The sequence below is a fragment of the Ranitomeya imitator genome, chromosome 2, assembly GCF_032444005.1.
Source record: "Ranitomeya imitator isolate aRanImi1 chromosome 2, aRanImi1.pri, whole genome shotgun sequence".
In the NCBI taxonomy this organism is placed as follows: domain Eukaryota; kingdom Metazoa; phylum Chordata; class Amphibia; order Anura; family Dendrobatidae; genus Ranitomeya; species Ranitomeya imitator.
This window is the reverse complement of record NC_091283.1, coordinates 167,025,802-167,043,967: the sequence shown is the minus strand read 5'-3', so window position 1 is coordinate 167,043,967 and position 18,166 is coordinate 167,025,802. Positions and strand designations below refer to the sequence as shown.

Sequence of the window (18,166 nt, the reverse complement as noted above, 5' to 3'; positions counted from 1 at the left end):
AATAAAAGGTAACCACGGCCAGGTGGGAAGAGCAGGTGGAAAAAACCTTTCTCCTTCCTTTAGCAGAACGGATTTTGAGAATGGCAAAAATAATACGGACATACGAGGAAAAGATGAACAGAAAGGGACCAGCGACCACAATAGATCCTTCGGTGAAGATGACCAGTTGATTGATGGTGATGTCAGAGCAGGAGAGTTTGAAGAGAGGCACCATGTCACACAAATAATGGTTGATCTTGTTGGCCCCACAGTATGAGAGTCTCGATGTCAAGGCAGTATGTAGAATGGCATTTGCTGTAGACAATATCCAACAAAAGACAATTAGTTGGGAACACAATCTTCTATTCATTACCATCACATAATGGAGGGGGTCACAAATGGCTAAGTATCGATCATAAGCCATGACAGAAAGCAAGAAGTCCTCAACGTTGGCAAATGTCAAAAAGAAGAAGACTTGAGCCATACATCCCCAAAACAATATGACCCTTCCTCTCAGATCCAACAAGAGATTCTTCAACATTTGAGGAACTGTCACTAAGCACATGCAAATGTCTACAAAAGATAGGTTGGCCAGGAAGAAGTACATTGGGCCTTGTAGCTGAGAGTTGGAGAAAGTCATTGTAATAATTGCCAAATTTCCTGTTATGGTGATAATCAAGATGAAGAAAAATGCTATAAAGAGCCAGAGCTGGAAACTATGGAGATCGGCAAATGTGGTAAGTATGAACTCCATCACTGATGACGAATTGGTGGCTTCCATGTCTCTTGGATTTGTTCATATATTTCTTAGGCCATGAAACAGTAAAATAATTTAAGTAATTATTTAAACTCAGAGCAAAACAATAAGATATCATTCATCCTTACATCAAATTCTCGGTCCTGTGCTCAGTACCTCAACGGATTGGGTTGGGTAGACATTTTGGTTGGGGATAACTATTAAATAGTCAAATCATGTTACAGTATAATTCAAAGAAAAGTCATAGCTTTGTTCACCAATTTTTATTAGCAGTACCAAATGTCACATCTGGATATCATGCCTATATCTGCCCAAACCAGCTGGTACCAAAGAAAAATCTCAGAGTAAGCTGAGACGAAAGAAGACAAAAAGTCTGGAAAGATCCAGCAAAAGGACAATCAGTGGCTTCTTTCAGGTCCATGTTCAGCATTCCCTAGGGTAACAGAACCAGACAGCCATTGGTGATTCCGACAGATCAGAGACTGCAGGAATCAACCTGACAAGTACATAGGCGAGCAAAGACACCATGGAGAGGACAAATCAAGACAAAGGGTCACCTGTTATACCAACACCAGAGTCAGTGTACAGGCCTGTAGAGACCATATTATTTATATTGCTTCTATATCATTGTGTAGACTCAGTTCCTACATCCCAAAATCCTAGAAAGTTACTGTATTACTTATGTTAAATACAACTTTAGACTCCTTGTGCATCAAAGCCATGACCATGAGTATTCTGTGCTGGTATTAGATGGCTCGTTTGTGAACCACTGAGGTATGTAGATAGGTGGGTGTCTTCGTAAGGCAGACTCTTGAGAGTGTGGAGACCCCAACTCCTGCAGTAGCTTGACCTTTATTGGGACATATTTGAGGTGGAGGCAGGTTATTTTAAGGTGGCCAAATAAAAACTAACTGCAAATAGTCACGGATGTCAATTGTTACGGATCCCTACTCCGTGGGGTCACTTATTCGTCACGTGCCTGCTCTCACACGTGACCTGGGGTTGTGCTTGCAAGGGTTAATCTATCTCCCCACTCCTGCTCATATGCGCTGCCACCACTCACCGAATACACAGGTGATGAGTCCCAGAACTAACAATACTAATAAAAATATGTCTATCACTCATAAGGCTCACACACCTTAGGCTATGGATTCTTTTAGAACATTCAAGGTTCAACTTGTTAAAGTTTTATACTTTAATAACAAATGGGTCAGTGCTTACAATAAGAAAAGATATAAAAATATGATAATAAAAAGACATACAACTTATGCAAAACAGTATTCTTTCTTCCCTCGGCATCAAAGGCCTTTCCCTGTCCGGGATTGCCTCATACCTTTCCGACCGCACATTTAGCGTTTCCCACTCCCACACTACCTCCTCACCCCGCCCCCTCTCTGTTGGAGTCCCTCAAGGCTCTGTCCTAGGACCTCTACTTTTTTCCATCTATACCTTTGGCCTAGGACAACTCAAAGTCCCATAGCTTCCAGTACCACCTATATGCGGACGACACTCAGATCTACCTCTCTGGCTCAGATGTCGCCTCTTTTCTGTCCAGAATCCCGGAGTGTTTGTCAAACATATCCTCCTTCTTCAACTCTCGCTTCCTAAAACTCAATGTAGACAAAACCGAACTCATCATCTTTCTCCCATCTCTCGTATCCCCCCTACCTGAACTATCTATTAGAGTAAACGGCATCACGCTCTCTCCCACACCTGAAATCCGCTGCCTCGGGGTAACTGTCGATTCTGCCTTGTCCTTCAAACCGCACGTCCAAACCCTTGCCACCTCCTGTCGCCTCCAACTCAAAAATATTACCAGAATCCGTCCTTTCCTCAGCCCACAATCTACTAAAACTCTTGTGCATGCCCTCATCATCTCCCGCCTCGATTACTGCAACACCCTCGTCTGTGGCCTCCCCGCTAACTCCCTTGCACCACTCCAGTCTGTCCTCAACTCTGCTGCTCGGCTAATCCACCTCTCTCCTCGCTACTCACCTGCTTCACCCCTTTGCAAATCCCTCCACTGGTCCCAATTCCCCAACGAATCCAGTTCAAACTACTAACACTGATCTACAAAGCCATCCACAACCTGTCCCCTCTCTATATCTCTGGACTAATCTCCCACTATCTTCCCTCACGTAATCTTCGATCCTACCAAGACCTCCTACTCTCCTCCACACTTATTCGTTCCTCACACAACCGCCTCCAAGATTTCTCCCGAATATCCCCCATTCTCTGGAATTCCATGCCTCAACACGTCCGATTATCCACCACCCTCGGATCCATCAAACGGAACCTGAAAACCCATCTCTTCAGGAAAGCCTACAGCCTGCAATAACCATTCTGCCGCCTCACCGACCGCCCGAGCTGCCGCCATGCCACCGACCACCCGAGCTGCCGCCATGTAACCGACCACCCGAGCTGCCGCCACGTCACCGACCACCCGAGCTGCCGCCAAGACCACCCGGGCTGCCGCCTCACCACCACCAATGCTGCAGCACACCAACCTCCTGTCTCTTCCCCATTGTCCTGAAGAATGTAAGTCCGCAAGGACAGGGTCCTCTCCCCTCTGTACCAGTCTGTCACTATAAATTTGTTTACTGTTACTGATATCTATAACCCTGTATGTAACCCCTTTTCACATGTACAGCACCATGGAATTAATGGTGCTATATAAATAAATAAATAAATAAATAAATAATAATAATAATAATAATAATAATAAATACAGCTGGTGGCTTCAAGCACAGTATATTGTATACCTCAATAAGAATAAAAGAAGATGACTACTTCTATAACAACATTAGAATACCATGAAAACCCTATTGGTACCCAAAGTGTAAAGTTTGCGTTTATCAGAGGCTGTTGGCTGAAAAAGGCTACCTCCAACAGACTTGGCGATAGCCTCTGCATCAGGCAGATCTGAACTTACATAGGGGTACCCTGGGTTGTTTCCATGGAGGAGATGCTGAACAGAGGAGCGAGCCTGATGTGAGCCTTGTCAAACGAATTCAGATGAGTATGAGAAGAAGCAAAACTTGTCCAGAATCATAAAACAAAACCTAGTCAAGTGGAATAGCCAAGGTCAGATACTGTAAGGACAGACAAGAGCAAGGTCAGACAGGCCAAGGGCAAAACCAGGAGGCAAAAAAATCAGACCAGATAAGACGATTAAACTTACTGTCAATACACCCATTAGCCTAGCTGTGCAGAACCACAGGTCTCAGCCAGATTAATCCTTTACGGGACAGCAACTGTACTATCCATAGACATTGGCCACCACATCTCCTTTAGCATCAGTGCCTCGCAGGGTGAGCACGGGGGTGCCTGATAACTCCTACTTAAATTTTTATGATTTCTACCAATTCCCATATAAACCATCTCTATATTTGATCAGGCTGAATATAAAAGGTCCACAGTTCCAGTGCCCACTCGATCTTAGCAGTGCCGCTCTGAAATGTTACATTTCTGTTATTGATATGAATAGCACTGCAGTCACCCAAGAAATGGGAGCGTGTATGCGCCCATGGGTAACACATTTCTTCCCATTCCCTTTAGCAATACTATCCATTTACACCATGTTTCTAATGCAAACCTGCCGGACCCAGTGACCAATAACAGTATCACCACCACTGCCAGCTATCCACAGTATCACATGCCAACCAATCATAGGCACTTAGCAATGTCAGGCAGAAAAAATGACTCACGGCAGTACCAGCTAGCCACAGTGTCTCACAGCAGTACCAGCTAGCCACAGTGTCTCACCCCAGTACCAGCTAGCCACAGTGTCTTACCCCAGTACCAGCTAGCCACAGTGTCTCACCACAGTACCAGCAAGCCACAGTGTCTCACCACAGTACCAGCAAGCCACAGTATCTCACCCCAGTACCAGCTAGCCACAGTGTCTCACCACAGTACCAGCTAGCCACAGTGTCTTACCACAGTACCAGCTAGCCACAGTGTCTCACCACAGTACCAGCTAGCCACAGTGTCTCACCCCAGTACCAGCTAGCCACAGTGTCTCACCACAGTACCAGCTAGCCACAGTGTCTCACCACAGTACCAGCTAGCCACAGTGTCTCACCCCAGTACCAGCAAGCCATAGTGTCTAACCACAGTACCAGCAAGCCAGTGTCTCACCCCAGTACCAGCTAGCCACAGTGTCTCACCACAGTACCAGCTAGCCACAGTGTCTCACCACAGTACCAGCTAGCCACAGTGTCTCACAGCAGTACCAGCTAGCCACAGTGTCTCACAGCAGTACCAGCTAGCCACAGTGTCTCACCACAGTACCAGCTAGCCACAGTGTCTCACCTCAGTACCAGCAAGCCACAGTGTCTCACCACAGTATCAGCTAGCCACAGTGTCTCACCACAGTACCAGCAAGCCACAGTGTCTCACCACAGTACCAGCAAGCCACAGTGTCTCAGATCAGAACCAGCTAGACACAGTGTCTCACACCAGTACAAGCTAGCCACAGTGAGTGTCTTACAGCAGTACCAGCTAGACACAGTGTCTCACACCAGTACAAGCTAGCCACAGTGTCTCACAGCAGTACCAGCTAGACACAGTGTCTCACACCAGTACAAGCTAGCCACAGTGTCTCACCACAGTACCAGCTAGACACAGTGTCTCACACCAGTACAAGCTAGCCACAGTGTCTCACAGCAGTACCAGCTAGCCACACTGTTTCAAAGCAGAACCAGGTAGCTACAGTGTCTCACAGCAGTACCAGCTAGCCACAGTGTCCCAAAGCAGTACCAGCTAGACAGGGTGTCTCAAAGCAGAACCAGGTAGCCACAGTGTCTCACAGCAGTACCAGCTAGCCACAGTGTCTCACAGCAGTACCAACTAGACAAAGTGCCTCAAAGCAGAACCAGCTAGCCACAGTGTCCCAAAGCAGAAACAGCTAGCCACAGTGTCTCACAGCAGTACCAGCTAGCCACAGTGTCTCACAGCAGTACCAGCTAGCCACAGTGTCTCGCAGCAGTACCAGCTAGCCACAGTGTCTCGCCACAGTACCAGCTAGCCACAGTGTCTCACCCCAGTACCAGCTAGCCACAGTGTCTAACCACAGTACCAGCTAGCCACAGTGTCTCACCACAGTACCAGCTAGCCACAGTGTCTCACCCCAGTACCAGCTAGCCACAGTGTCTCACCACAGTACCAGCTAGCCACAGTGTCTCACCCCAGTACCAGCTAGCCACAGTGTCTCACCACAGTACCAGCTAGCCACAGTGTCTCACCACAGTACCAGCTAGCCACAGTGTCTCACCCCAGTACCAGCTAGCCACAGTGTCTCACCACAGTACCAGCTAGCCACAGTGTCTCACCACAGTACCAGCAAGCCACAGTGTCTCACCACAGTACCAGCAAGCCACAGTGTCTCACCACAGTACCAGCAAGCCACAGTGTTTCACCACAGTACCAGCTAGCCACAGTGTCTCACCACAGTACCAGCTAGCCACAGTGTCTCACCACAGTACCAGCTAGCCACAGTGTCTCACCCCAGTACCAGCAAGCCATAGTGTCTCACCACAGTACCAGCAAGCCACAGTGTCTCACCCCAGTACCAGCTAGCCACAGTGTCTCACCACAGTACCAGCTAGCCACAGTGTCTCACCGCAGTACCAGCTAGCCACAGTGTCTCACAGCAGTACCAGCTAGCCACAGTGTCTCACAGCAGTACCAGCTAGCCACAGTGTCTCACCATAGTACCAGCTAGCCACAGTGTCTCACCACAGTAACAGCAAGCCACAGTGTCTCACCACAGTATCAGCTAGCCACAGTGTCTCACCACAGTACCAGCAAGCCACAGTATCTCACCACAGTACCAGCAAGCCACAGTGTCTCAGATCAGAACCAGCTAGACACAGTGTCTCACACCAGTACAAGCTAGCCACAGTGAGTGTCTTACAGCAGTACCAGCTAGACACAGTGTCTCACATCAGTACAAGCTAGCCACAGTGTCTCACAGCAGTACCAGCTATACACAGTGTCTCACACCAGTACAAGCTAGCCACAGTGTCTCACAGCAGTACCAGCTAGACACAGTGTCTCACACCAGTACAAGCTAGCCACAGTGTCTCACAGCAGTACCAGCTAGCCACACTGTCTCAAAGCAGAACCAGGTAGCTACAGTGTCTCACAGCAGTACCAGCTAGCCACAGTGTCCCAAAGCAGTACCAGCTAGACACAGTGTCTCAAAGCAGAACCAGGTAGCCACAGTGTCTCACAGCAGTACCAGCTAGCCACAGTGTCTCACAGCAGTACCAGCTAGACAAAGTGCCTCAAAGCAGAACCAACTAGCCACAGTGTCCCAAAGCAGAAACAGCTAGCCACAGTGTCTCACAGCAGTACCAGCTAGCCACAGTGTCTCACAGCAGTACCAGCTAGCCACAGTGTCTCGCAGCAGTACCAGCTAGCCACAGTGTCTCACCACAGTACCAGCTAGCCACAGTGTCTCACCCCAGTACCAGCTAGCCACAGTGTCTCACCACAGTACCAGCTAGCCACAGTGTCTCACCACAGTACCAGCTAGCCACAGTGTCTCACCCCAGTACCAGCTAGCCACAGTGTCTCACCACAGTACCAGCTAGCCACAGTGTCTCACCCCAGTACCAGCTAGCCACAGTGTCTCACCACAGTACCAGCTAGCCACAGTGTCTCACCACAGTACCAGCTAGCCACAGTGTCTCACCCCAGTACCAGCTAGCCACAGTGTCTCACCACAGTACCAGCTAGCCACAGTGTCTCACCACAGTACCAGCAAGCCACAGTGTCTCACCACAGTACCAGCAAGCCACAGTGTCTCACCCCTTACCAGCAAGCCACAGTGTCTCACCACAGTACCAGCAAGCCACAGTGTCTCACCCCAGTACCAGCTAGCCACAGTGTCTCACCACAGTACCAGCTAGCCACAGTGTCTCACCACAGTACCAGCTAGCCAGTGTCTCACAGCAGTACCAGCTAGCCACAGTGTCTCACCACAGTACCAGCAAGCCACAGTGTCTCACCACAGTACCAGCAAGCCATAGTGTCTCACCACAGTACCAGCAAGCCACAGTGTCTCACCCCAGTACCAGCTAGCCACAGTGTCTCACCACAGTACCAGCTAGCCACAGTGTCTCACCACAGTACCAGCTAGCCACAGTGTCTCACAGCAGTACCAGCTAGCCACAGTGTCTCACCACAGTACCAGCTAGCCACAGTGTCTCACCACAGTACCAGCAAGCCACAGTGTCTCACCACAGTATCAGCTAGCCACAGTGTCTCACCACAGTACCAGCAAGCCACAGTGTCTCACCACAGTACCAGCAAGCCACAGTGTCTCAGATCAGAACCAGCTAGACACAGTGTCTCACACCAGTACAAGCTAGCCACAGTGAGTGTCTTACAGCAGTACCAGCTAGACACAGTGTCTCACACCAGTACAAGCTAGCCACAGTGTCTCACAGCAGTACCAGCTAGACACAGTGTCTCACACCAGTACAAGCTAGCCACAGTGTCTCACAGCAGTACCAGCTAGCCACACTGTCTCAAAGCAGAACCAGGTAGCTACAGTGTCTCACAGCAGTACCAGCTAGCCACAGTGTCCCAAAGCAGTACCAGCTAGACACAGTGTCTCAAAGCAGAACCAGGTAGCCACAGTGTCTCACAGCAGTACCAGCTAGCCACAGTGTCTCACAGCAATACCAGCTAGACAAAGTGCCTCAAAGCAGAACCAGCTAGCCACAGTGTCCCAAAGCAGAAACAGCTAGCCACAGTGTCTCACAGCAGTACCAGCTAGCCACAGTGTCTCACAGCAGTACAAGCTAGCCACAGTGTCTCGCAGCAGTACCAGCTAGCCACAGTGTCTCACCACAGTACCAGCTAGATACAGTGCCTCAAAGCAGAACCAGCTAGCCACAGTGTCTCACAGCAGTACCAGCTAGCCACAGTGTCTCACCCCAGTACCAGCTAGCCACAGTGTCTCACCACAGTACCAGCTAGCCACAGTGTCTCACCACAGTACCAGCTAACCACAGTGTCTCACCCCAGTACCAGCTAGATACAGTGTCTCACCACAGTACCAGCTAGATACAGTGTCTCACCACAGTACCAGCAAGCCACAGTGTCTCAGAGCAGAACCAGCTAGACACAGTGTCTCACAGCAGTACCATCTAGACAGTGTCTCACACCAGTACAAGCTAGCCACAGTGTCTCACAGCAGTACCAGCTAGCCACAGTGTCTCAAAGCAGAACCAGGTAGCTACAGTGTCTCACAGCAGTACCAGCTAGAAACAGTGTCTCAAAGCAGAACCAGGTAGCTACAGTGTCTCACAGCAGTACCAGCTAGCCACAGTGTCCCAAAGCAGTACCAGCTAGAAACAGTGTCTCAAAGCAGAACCAGGTAGCTACAGTGTCTCACAGCAGTACCAGCTAGCCACAGTGTCTCACAGCAGTACCAGCTAGACAAAGTGCCTCAAAGCAGAACCAGCTAGCCACAGTGTCCCAAAGCAGTACCAGCTAGCCACAGTGTCTCACAGCAGTACCAGCTAGCCACAGTGTCTCACAGCAGTATCAGCTAGCCACAGTGTCTCACAGCAGTACCAGCTAGCCACAGTGTCTCACACCAGTACCAGCTAGCCACAGTGTCTCACCACAGTACCAGCTAGATACAGTGTCTCAAAGCAGAACCAGCTAGCCACAGTGTCTCACAGCAGTACCAGCTAGACACAGTGTCTCACAGCAGTACCAGCTAGCCACAGTGTCTCACCACAGTACCAGCTAGCCATAGTGTCCCACCACAGTACCATCTAGCCACAGTGTCTCACAGCAGTACCAGGTAGCGACGGTATCTCAGAGCAGTACCAGCTAGCCACAGTGTCTCACCACAGTACAGGCTAGTAACAGTGTCTCACCGCAGTACCAGCAAGCCACAGTGACCCACAGCAGTACTGGCTAGTAACAGTGTCTCACAGCAGTACCAGCTAGCCACAGTGTCTCACAGTAGTTCCAGCTAGCCACAGTGTCACAAAACCGTGTGTCAATTAATTTGCCACCCATAACATTCCCATACAGCCAAAATGATTTATACATTGCCTACCAGCAAGCCACAGTGACTCACAGCAGTGCAGGCTGACCCCATTGTCTCATAAAAGACCCCAAAAATGATAGTCACTCATAGAATTACCAGCCAAAGTGACCCTTAGCAGCACCAGCCAGTAAGTCACGGTGATACTTAATAGTGCCAGCCACAATGAGTCAGACCAGTGCCAGCTAGCCACAGTGTCTCGTAACAGTTCCTGCCAACCAGTGGGAGCCATTCAGTGAAAATCAGCAACAGTAACCCATGGCAGTGGCACTGGAGCCTCCCATAATCTACAGTATAACTGTGAATTCAGGTAAATTTACAGAATATGCTGTCTTGTGTTCGTACAAAAGGAATAATACTATTCCTTGCAATTATAGACCTTATATCATGCAGTGTTCTCTAAGGGCTCTATTGCTAATCTTCAGTTGTCCTTAAGTAACTCGGTGTAAACTAACTGCTGTGATGTTTATGATACACAACACATGCAGACATGAGGAAATCCTGCTCCCCTTTTTCTATACAGCACAGGTTCAGAAGCAGCAGCTGCATGGAAGGCATTATAAAGCAGTACTGAGCAGTGTGGCTGTGAATCCATGTCCGGGGTGAGGTAAATACTTACTAGAAAACAGTAGCAAGTTCTGTGCATTCCTCTACCACATTGTATCACTTTGCTCCTCCCTTCTTCCCCCTTTATGTAAACTTCATTAAGCAACTGTAATTTACAAAGGTATCGGTTCTTTGTAAATGTACAGGTCCTTCTCAAAAAATTGGCATATAGTGTTAAATTTCATTATTTACCATAATGTAATGATTACAATTAAACTTTCATATATTATAGATTCATTATCCACCAACTGAAATTTGTCAGGTCTTTTATTGTTTTAATACTGATGATTTTGGCATACAACTCCTGATAACCCAAAAAACCTGTCTCAATAAATTAGCATATCAAGAAAAGGTTCTCTAAACGACCTATTACCCTAATCTTCTGAATCAACTAATTAACTCTAAACACATGCAAAAGATACCTGAGGCTTTTATAAACTCCCTGCCTGGTTCATTACTCAAAACCCCCATCATGGGTAAGACTAGTGACCTGACAGATGTCAAGAAGGCCATCATTGACACCCTCAAGCAAGAGGGTAAGACCCAGAAAGAAATTTCTCAACAAATAGGCTGTTCCCAGAGTGCTGTATCAAGGCACCTCAATGGTAAGTCTGTTGGAAGGAAACAATGTGGCAGAAAACGCTGTACAACGAGAAGAGGAGACCGGACCCTGAGGAAGATTGTGGAGAAGGACCGATTCCAGACCTTGGGGAACCTGAGGAAGCAGTGGACTGAGTCTGGTGTGGAAACATCCAGAGCCACCGTGCACAGGCGTGTGCAGGAAATGGGCTACAGGTGCCGCATTCCCCAGGTAAAGCCACTTTTGAACCATAAACAGCGGCAGAGGCGCCTGACCTGGGCTACAGAGAAGCAGCACTGGACTGTTGCTAAGTGGTCCCAAGTTCTTTTTTCTGATGAAAGCAAATTTTGCATGTCATTCAGAAATCAAGGTGCCAGAGTCTGGAGGAAGACTGGGGAGAAGGAAATGCCAAAATGCCTGAAGTCCAGTGTCAAGTACCCACAGTCAGTGATGGTGTGGGGTGCCATGTCAGCTGTTGGTGTTGGTCCACTGTGTTTCATCAAGGGCAGGGTCAATGCAGCTAGCTATCAGGAGATTTTGGAGCACTTCATGCTTCCATCGGCTGAAATGCTTTATGGAGATGAAGATTTCATTTTTCAGCACGACCTGGCACCTGCTCACAGTGCCAAAACCACTGGTAAATGGTTTACTGACCATGGTATTACTGTGCTCAATTGGCCTGCCAACTCTCCTGACCTGAACCCCATAGAGAATCTGTGGGATATTGTGAAGAGAAAGTTGAGAGACGCAAGACCCAACACTCTGGATGAGCTTAAGGCCGCTATTGAAGCATCCTGGGCCTCCATAACATCTCAGCAGTGTCACAGGCTGATTGCCTCCATGCCACGCCGCATTGAAGCAGTCATTTCTGCCAAAGGATTCCCGACCAAGTATTGAGTGCATAACTGAACATTATTATTTGATGGTTTTTTAGTTTGTTATTAAAAAAACACTTTTATTTGATTGGATGGGTGAAATATGCTAATTTATTGATACAGGTTTTTAGGGTTATCAGGAGTTGTATGCCAAAATCATCAGTATTAAAACAATAAAAGACCTGACAAATTTCAGTTGGTGGATAATGAATCTATAATATATGAAAGTTTAATTGTAATCATTACATTATGGTAAATAATGAAATTTAACACTATATGCTAATTTTTTTAGAAGGACCTGTAGATAAGGTAATGTGTGTAACACAAAATATACTCTATGATGAGGTTCTTCTAGGCACCATACATGATAAAACCCTATCTAGATGCCTGAGTTATTTATCAAGATCATGACCAGTGGTGCTCTTATCATTACTGGGAAAATCATTAGCAAAATGGACACTTGTACTGGTGATTGAGTAGGAAATGGAACAGAATGTCCCAGCCATGATATGTTCTTCAGGACTGAGGTCATGAATTGTTTCTGTTGGTACCACATAACTTTCAGCTGTGAAGCCCCATAATGATGAACTCACCAGCATCTGCTTAGCATTGAGTGGGCAGACAGCATCTTATTGGTTTTTCACCTGTATTATATCAGTACAGCTTATATTGTATCCTCTTGGCACCGTTCTGTTGGGACTTTTTAATTCTGTGAAGTAAATAATAAAACTGATTGATCTCTGGAGAATAGATTAATGGAAATACTTAAAAATAACAATAATAATTGGAAATACGAGCTATACAGTTGGAATTACCTTCACTTATTAACATCTGCAAGTTCTCAATAAATCATATGAACTCAGACATTTTTGGTTATGTTTGACCCATCCTTGAAGACTATAGAGAAATCCAGAATTCATAATGGATGTATGGATTTCTCTTATATTTTAGTCTCTCTGCTTATCTCCAATAGAGAGGTTCTGTAGCACTCTTTCCAGAACTCCAACTCTTTCATGACTTCCATTTCTGGAAATCTCTAACACTGTTGAGGAAACCTATAAAAAATCCGAACAGATGAAATTTTGTTAGCCATTTTATTTTCTTTTTTTCAAAGAAGTATTTAGTTAAATTGAAGGAGCGACCTCTAGGGAACTTCTGCAGTAGTTTTTCCCAAAATATTTGTCGACAACCCCCCCTTGTATCTTATTTCTGATGACTGACCAACTTACATGCACATGGAGTGTTAGGTGCTTCATATGCTTCATAGATAAGTCAAAGTGGGACATTAATTGACACTGGTATTCACCCCCAACCATCTTTAAGCTTGTTACCCATTCCCACAACTACTTGGTGTCTCATTGCTTGTATCCTATCCTAACATTCCTTCTACTGTGATTGACATTAGACATAGGCCAATCCCATCAATATCGGCAGAATTGGCTGACAGTCCAATGTTTATGGTTCCTCCTGACTCTCTACTGAATGTTGATGTGGGGGGAAATATGGATCCAGTATGTCTGATTTCAGACTGCCTATCCATTTGATCTTGGCGAGATGAGCCACCACCAAAGTTGTTTGGCAGTGAGCCTCTTGTACGGAACATAGGGGCACTTTGAAGAGAAAGCGCTCTGGTTTATGGAGAAATCGGGAGAGATAGCTGCCAGCCAAACAATCAACTCAACCATTGTTCATCCAACAGCTATCCATTGTTTATATAGCTCCATTACTGTAATGGAAAGTAATGTTCCTCATATGTTCTCCACTGATTGTTGATGTTCTTTGGATCTTCTAAAGTCCATTGGGCAATAACTAGGGTTGAGCGAAACGGGTCGAACATTTTCAAAAGTCGCCGACTTTTGGCGAAGTCGAGTTTCATGAAACCCGATCCGACCCCTGTGCGTGGTCGGCCATGCGGTACGCGACTTTCGCGCCAAAGTCGCGTTTCAATGACGCGAAAAGCGCCATTTCTCAGCCAATGAAGGTAAACGCAGAGTGTGGGCAGCGTGATGACATAGGTCCTGGTCCCCACCATCTTAGAGAAGGGCATTGCAGTGATTGGCTTGCTGTCTGCGACGTCACAGGGGCTATAAAGGGGAGTTCCCGCCGACCGCCATGTTACTGCTGCTGATCTGAGCTTAGGGAGAGGTTGCTGCCGCTTCGTCAGAAGCAGGGATAGCGTTAGGCAGGGTCCATTAACCACAAAACCGCTTGTGCTGTAGCGATTTCCACTGCCCAACACCACCTTCGGTGTGCAGGGACAGTGGAAGCTCCTTTTTTTTTTTTTTTCCTCAGCGCTGTAGCTCATTGGGCTGCCCTAGAAGGCTCCCTGATAGCTGCATTGCTGTGTGTACGCCGCTGTGCAAACCAACTGCTTTTTTCAAAGCACAAATCCTCTTGTTCCTTCCTTTCTGCACAGCTATCTTGTTTGTTTGTCCACACTTTTTATTTAATTTGTGCATCAGTCCACTCCTTATTGCTGCCTGCCATACCTGGCTGAGATTACTGCAGGGAGATAGTAATTGAAGGACAGTTCCTTTTTTTTTTTTTTTTGTGGGAGATTAAGATTGACATTTCTGCTAGAGTGCTATCTCTGTCTGTGTCATCTCTCACTCAGTGGGCCATAGAAAGACTATTTATTTTTTTGCTTGATTTGGGTTCCAAAATCTACCAGAAAAAATCACAACATCAATCAGTGGGAGAAAAATATTGGCCTCAGGGCTTGTGTGCCACTCCTTACTCCTGTGTGTGCCATCTCTCACTCAGTGGGCCATAGAAAGCCTATTAATTTTTTTTGCTTGATTTGGGTTCTAAATTCTACCTGAAAAAATCAATAAATCAATCAGTGGGAGATTAATATTGGCCTTTGGGCTTGTGTGCCAGTCCTAAGCGTGCCATCTCTCTCTCTCTCAGATAGTGGGCCATAGAAAGCCTATTTTTTTATTATTTTATTGGGTTTATAAATTTTCCCTGGAAAAAAAAAAAAAGTGGGAGATTAATATTGGCCTCTGGGCTTGTGTGCCAGTCCTGAGCATGCCATCTCTCTCACAAATAGTGGGCCATAGAAAGCCTATTTATTTTTTTGGTTGATTTGGGTTCATAATTCTACCTGAAAAAATCAATCAATCAATCAGTGGGAGATTGATATTGGCCTTTGAGCTTGTGTGCCAGTCCTAAGCGTGCCATCTCTCTCTCTCAGATAGTGGGCCATAGAAAGCCTATTTATTATTATTTTTTTTATTGGGTTTATAAATTTTCCCTGGAAAAAAAAAAAAAGTGGGAGATTAATATTGGCCTCTGGGCTTGTGTGCCAGTCCAGAGCGTGCCATCTCTCTCACAAATAGTGGGCCATAGAAAGCCTATTTATTTTTTGGGTTGATTTGGGTTCCTAATTCTACCTGAAAAAATCAATCAATCAATCAGTGGGAGAAAAATATTGGCCTCAGGGCTTGTGTGCCACTCCTTACTCCTGTGTGTGCCATCTCTCACTCAGTGGGCCATAGAAAGCCTATTAATTTTTTTGCTTGATTTGGGTTCCAAAATCTACCAAAAAAAATCACTAAATCAATCAGTGGGAGATTAATATTGGCCTCTGGGCTTGTGTGCCACTCCTGACTCCTGTGTGCGTCATCTGTCACTCAGTGGGCCCTAGAAAGCCTATTTTTTGTTTTATTTGTTTTCTAAATTCTCCCTGAAACAATCATTTTATTTTCTTTGGTTTCTAAATTATTCCTGAAAAAAATCATTTTTTTGGTATTTTTTTTTCTCTCAAGTCTCCCTGAAAAAAAAAAAAAAAAAAACTGTGGGAGATTCATATTGCCCCTTCTGCTTGTGTGCCAGTCTTGACTCCTGGGTGTGCCATCTCTCTCTCTCTCCCCAATTGTGGGCCATAGAAAGCCTATTAATTTTTTTGCTTGATTTGGGTTCCAAAATCTACCAAAAAAAATCACTAAATCAATCAGTGGGAGATTAATATTGGCCTCTGGGCTTGTGTGCCACTCCTGACTCCTGTGTGCGTCATCTGTCACTCAGTGGGCCCTAGAAAGCCTATTTTTTGTTTTATTTGTTTTCTAAATTCTCCCTGAAACAATCATTTTATTTTCTTTGGTTTCTAAATTATTCCTGAAAAAAATCATTTTTTTGGTATTTTTTTTTCTCTCAAGTCTCCCTGAAAAAAAAAAAAAAAAACTGTGGGAGATTCATATTGCCCCTTCTGCTTGTGTGCCAGTCTTGACTCCTGGGTGTGCCATCTCTCTCTCTCTCCCCAATTGTGGGCCATAGAAAGCCTATTAATTTTTTTGCTTGATTTGGGTTCCAAAATCTACCAAAAAAAATCACTAAATCAATCAGTGGGAGATTAATATTGGCCTCTGGGCTTGTGTGCCACTCCTGACTCCTGTGTGCGTCATCTGTCACTCAGTGGGCCCTAGAAAGCCTATTTTTTGTTTTATTTGTTTTCTAAATTCTCCCTGAAACAATCATTTTATTTTCTTTGGTTTCTAAATTATTCCTGAAAAAAATCATTTTTTTGGTATTTTTTTTTCTCTCAAGTCTCCCTGAAAAAAAAAAAACTGTGGGAGATTCATATTGCCCCTTCTGCTTGTGTGCCAGTCTTGACTCCTGGGTGTGCCATCTCTCTCTCTCTCCCCAATTGTGGGCCATAGAAAGCCTATTAATTTTTTTGCTTGATTTGGGTTCCAAAATCTACCAAAAAAAATAACTAAATCAATCGGTGGGAGATTAATATTGGCCTCTGGGCTTGTGTGCCACTCCTGACTCCTGTGTGCGTCCTCTCACTCAGTGGGCCCTAGAAAGCCTATTTTTTTTTTTTTTCCTAAATTCTCCCTGAAACAATCATTTCATTTTATTTGTTTTATAAATTCTTCTGTAAAAAATAATTTTTTTTTAATTTTTTTTTTTCTGAAGTCTCCCTTTTAAAAAAAACAAACACAAATCAGTGGGAGATAAATATTTACATTTGCGCTTCAGTGACAGTCCTGCGTGTGTGCCATCTCATTTGTTGCCAACAACAACAGAGTGTGTAACATTGTGGCTGATTTTCGTTGTGGTCTCACCCACCTGTAAAGGGGTAGCTAAATCATACTGAAGTTATAGCTCACCGTGTAAGTTGTGTGACAGCAACAAATACCGTTCGTTTGTTAACGTTTTTAAAACAATGAGGAAGTCTGGTGGAAGAGGTCGTGGCCGGGGGCGTTCATTGTCAGCTGGTAATGAGGGTAGTGGTAGTGGTGGAGCATCAGCTGGTCGTGGGAAAAAAAATATTGCACCTAAGTCTGGAGCTGTGGAGCCAGGTTCGTCGTCTGGCTACACAAGGCCTCGAATGCTCCCTTTTCTGGGAGTAGGAAAACCGCTTTTAAAGCCGGAGCAGCAAGAGCAAGTTTTGGCTTATCTTACTGACTCAGCCTCTAGCTCTTTTGCCTCCTCTCGTGAAACTGGTAAATGTCAAAGCAGCGCGTCGTTAGTGGATGTTCACGGTCAGGGACAAGTCGCTTCCTTGTCCTCTTCAGCAAAAACAACAACAGAGAAGAATGCAGCAGGCGACACAACGGGTTACTCCATGGAGCTCTTTACACATACCGTCCCTGGCTTAGAAAGTGAAGCAGTTAACAGTCCATGCCCATTACAAGTTGAATCTGACATGGAGTGCACTGATGCACAGCCACAGCCAGACTACTATCCTGGTCCTTTGACTCAGACCACAACATTGCCATCGCAGGGTGCTGATCAAGAATCAGACCCTGATGAGACTATGTTGCCCCATCACGAACGCTATACCACCGACCGCCACGGTGACACAGACGAAGTTGCACACGAGCTACAAGAAGAGGTAATAGATGACCCAGTTCTTGACCCCGATTGGCAGCCATTGGGGGAACAGGGTGCAGGCGGCAGCAGTTCTGAAGCGGAGGAGGAGGGGCCGCAGCAGGCATCAACATCGCAACAGGTTCCATCTGCCGGGCCCGTATCTGGCCCAAAACGCGTGGCAAAGCTAAAACCTGTTGGAGGACAGCGTGGCCATCCGGTTAAAGCTCAGTCTGCAATGCCTGAAAAGGTATCCGATGCTAGAAAGAGTGCAGTCTGGCATTTTTTTAAACAACATCCAATTGATCAGCGCAAAGTCATCTGTCAAAAATGTTCAACTACCTTAAGCAGAGGTCAGAATCTGAAAAGTCTCAATACAAGTTGCATGCATAGACATTTAACCACCATGCATTTGCAAGCCTGGACTAACTACCAAACGTCCCTTAAGGTTGTAGCACCCTCGGCCAATGAAG

General features: G+C 46.0%; 1 long non-coding RNA gene across 1 annotated transcript; it reads right to left on the bottom strand.

Moving 5' to 3' along the window:
- Positions 1 to 211: 211 nt before the first annotated feature.
- On the bottom strand, positions 212 to 12,915 carry LOC138667270 (uncharacterized). The gene is made up of 3 exons (XR_011318681.1): positions 12,689 to 12,915; positions 12,467 to 12,582; positions 212 to 294 (listed from the first exon to the last, which is right to left on the bottom strand). It is a non-coding gene; the product is annotated as an uncharacterized lncRNA (long non-coding RNA).
- Between the last annotated feature and the right edge of the window lie 5,251 nt (positions 12,916 to 18,166).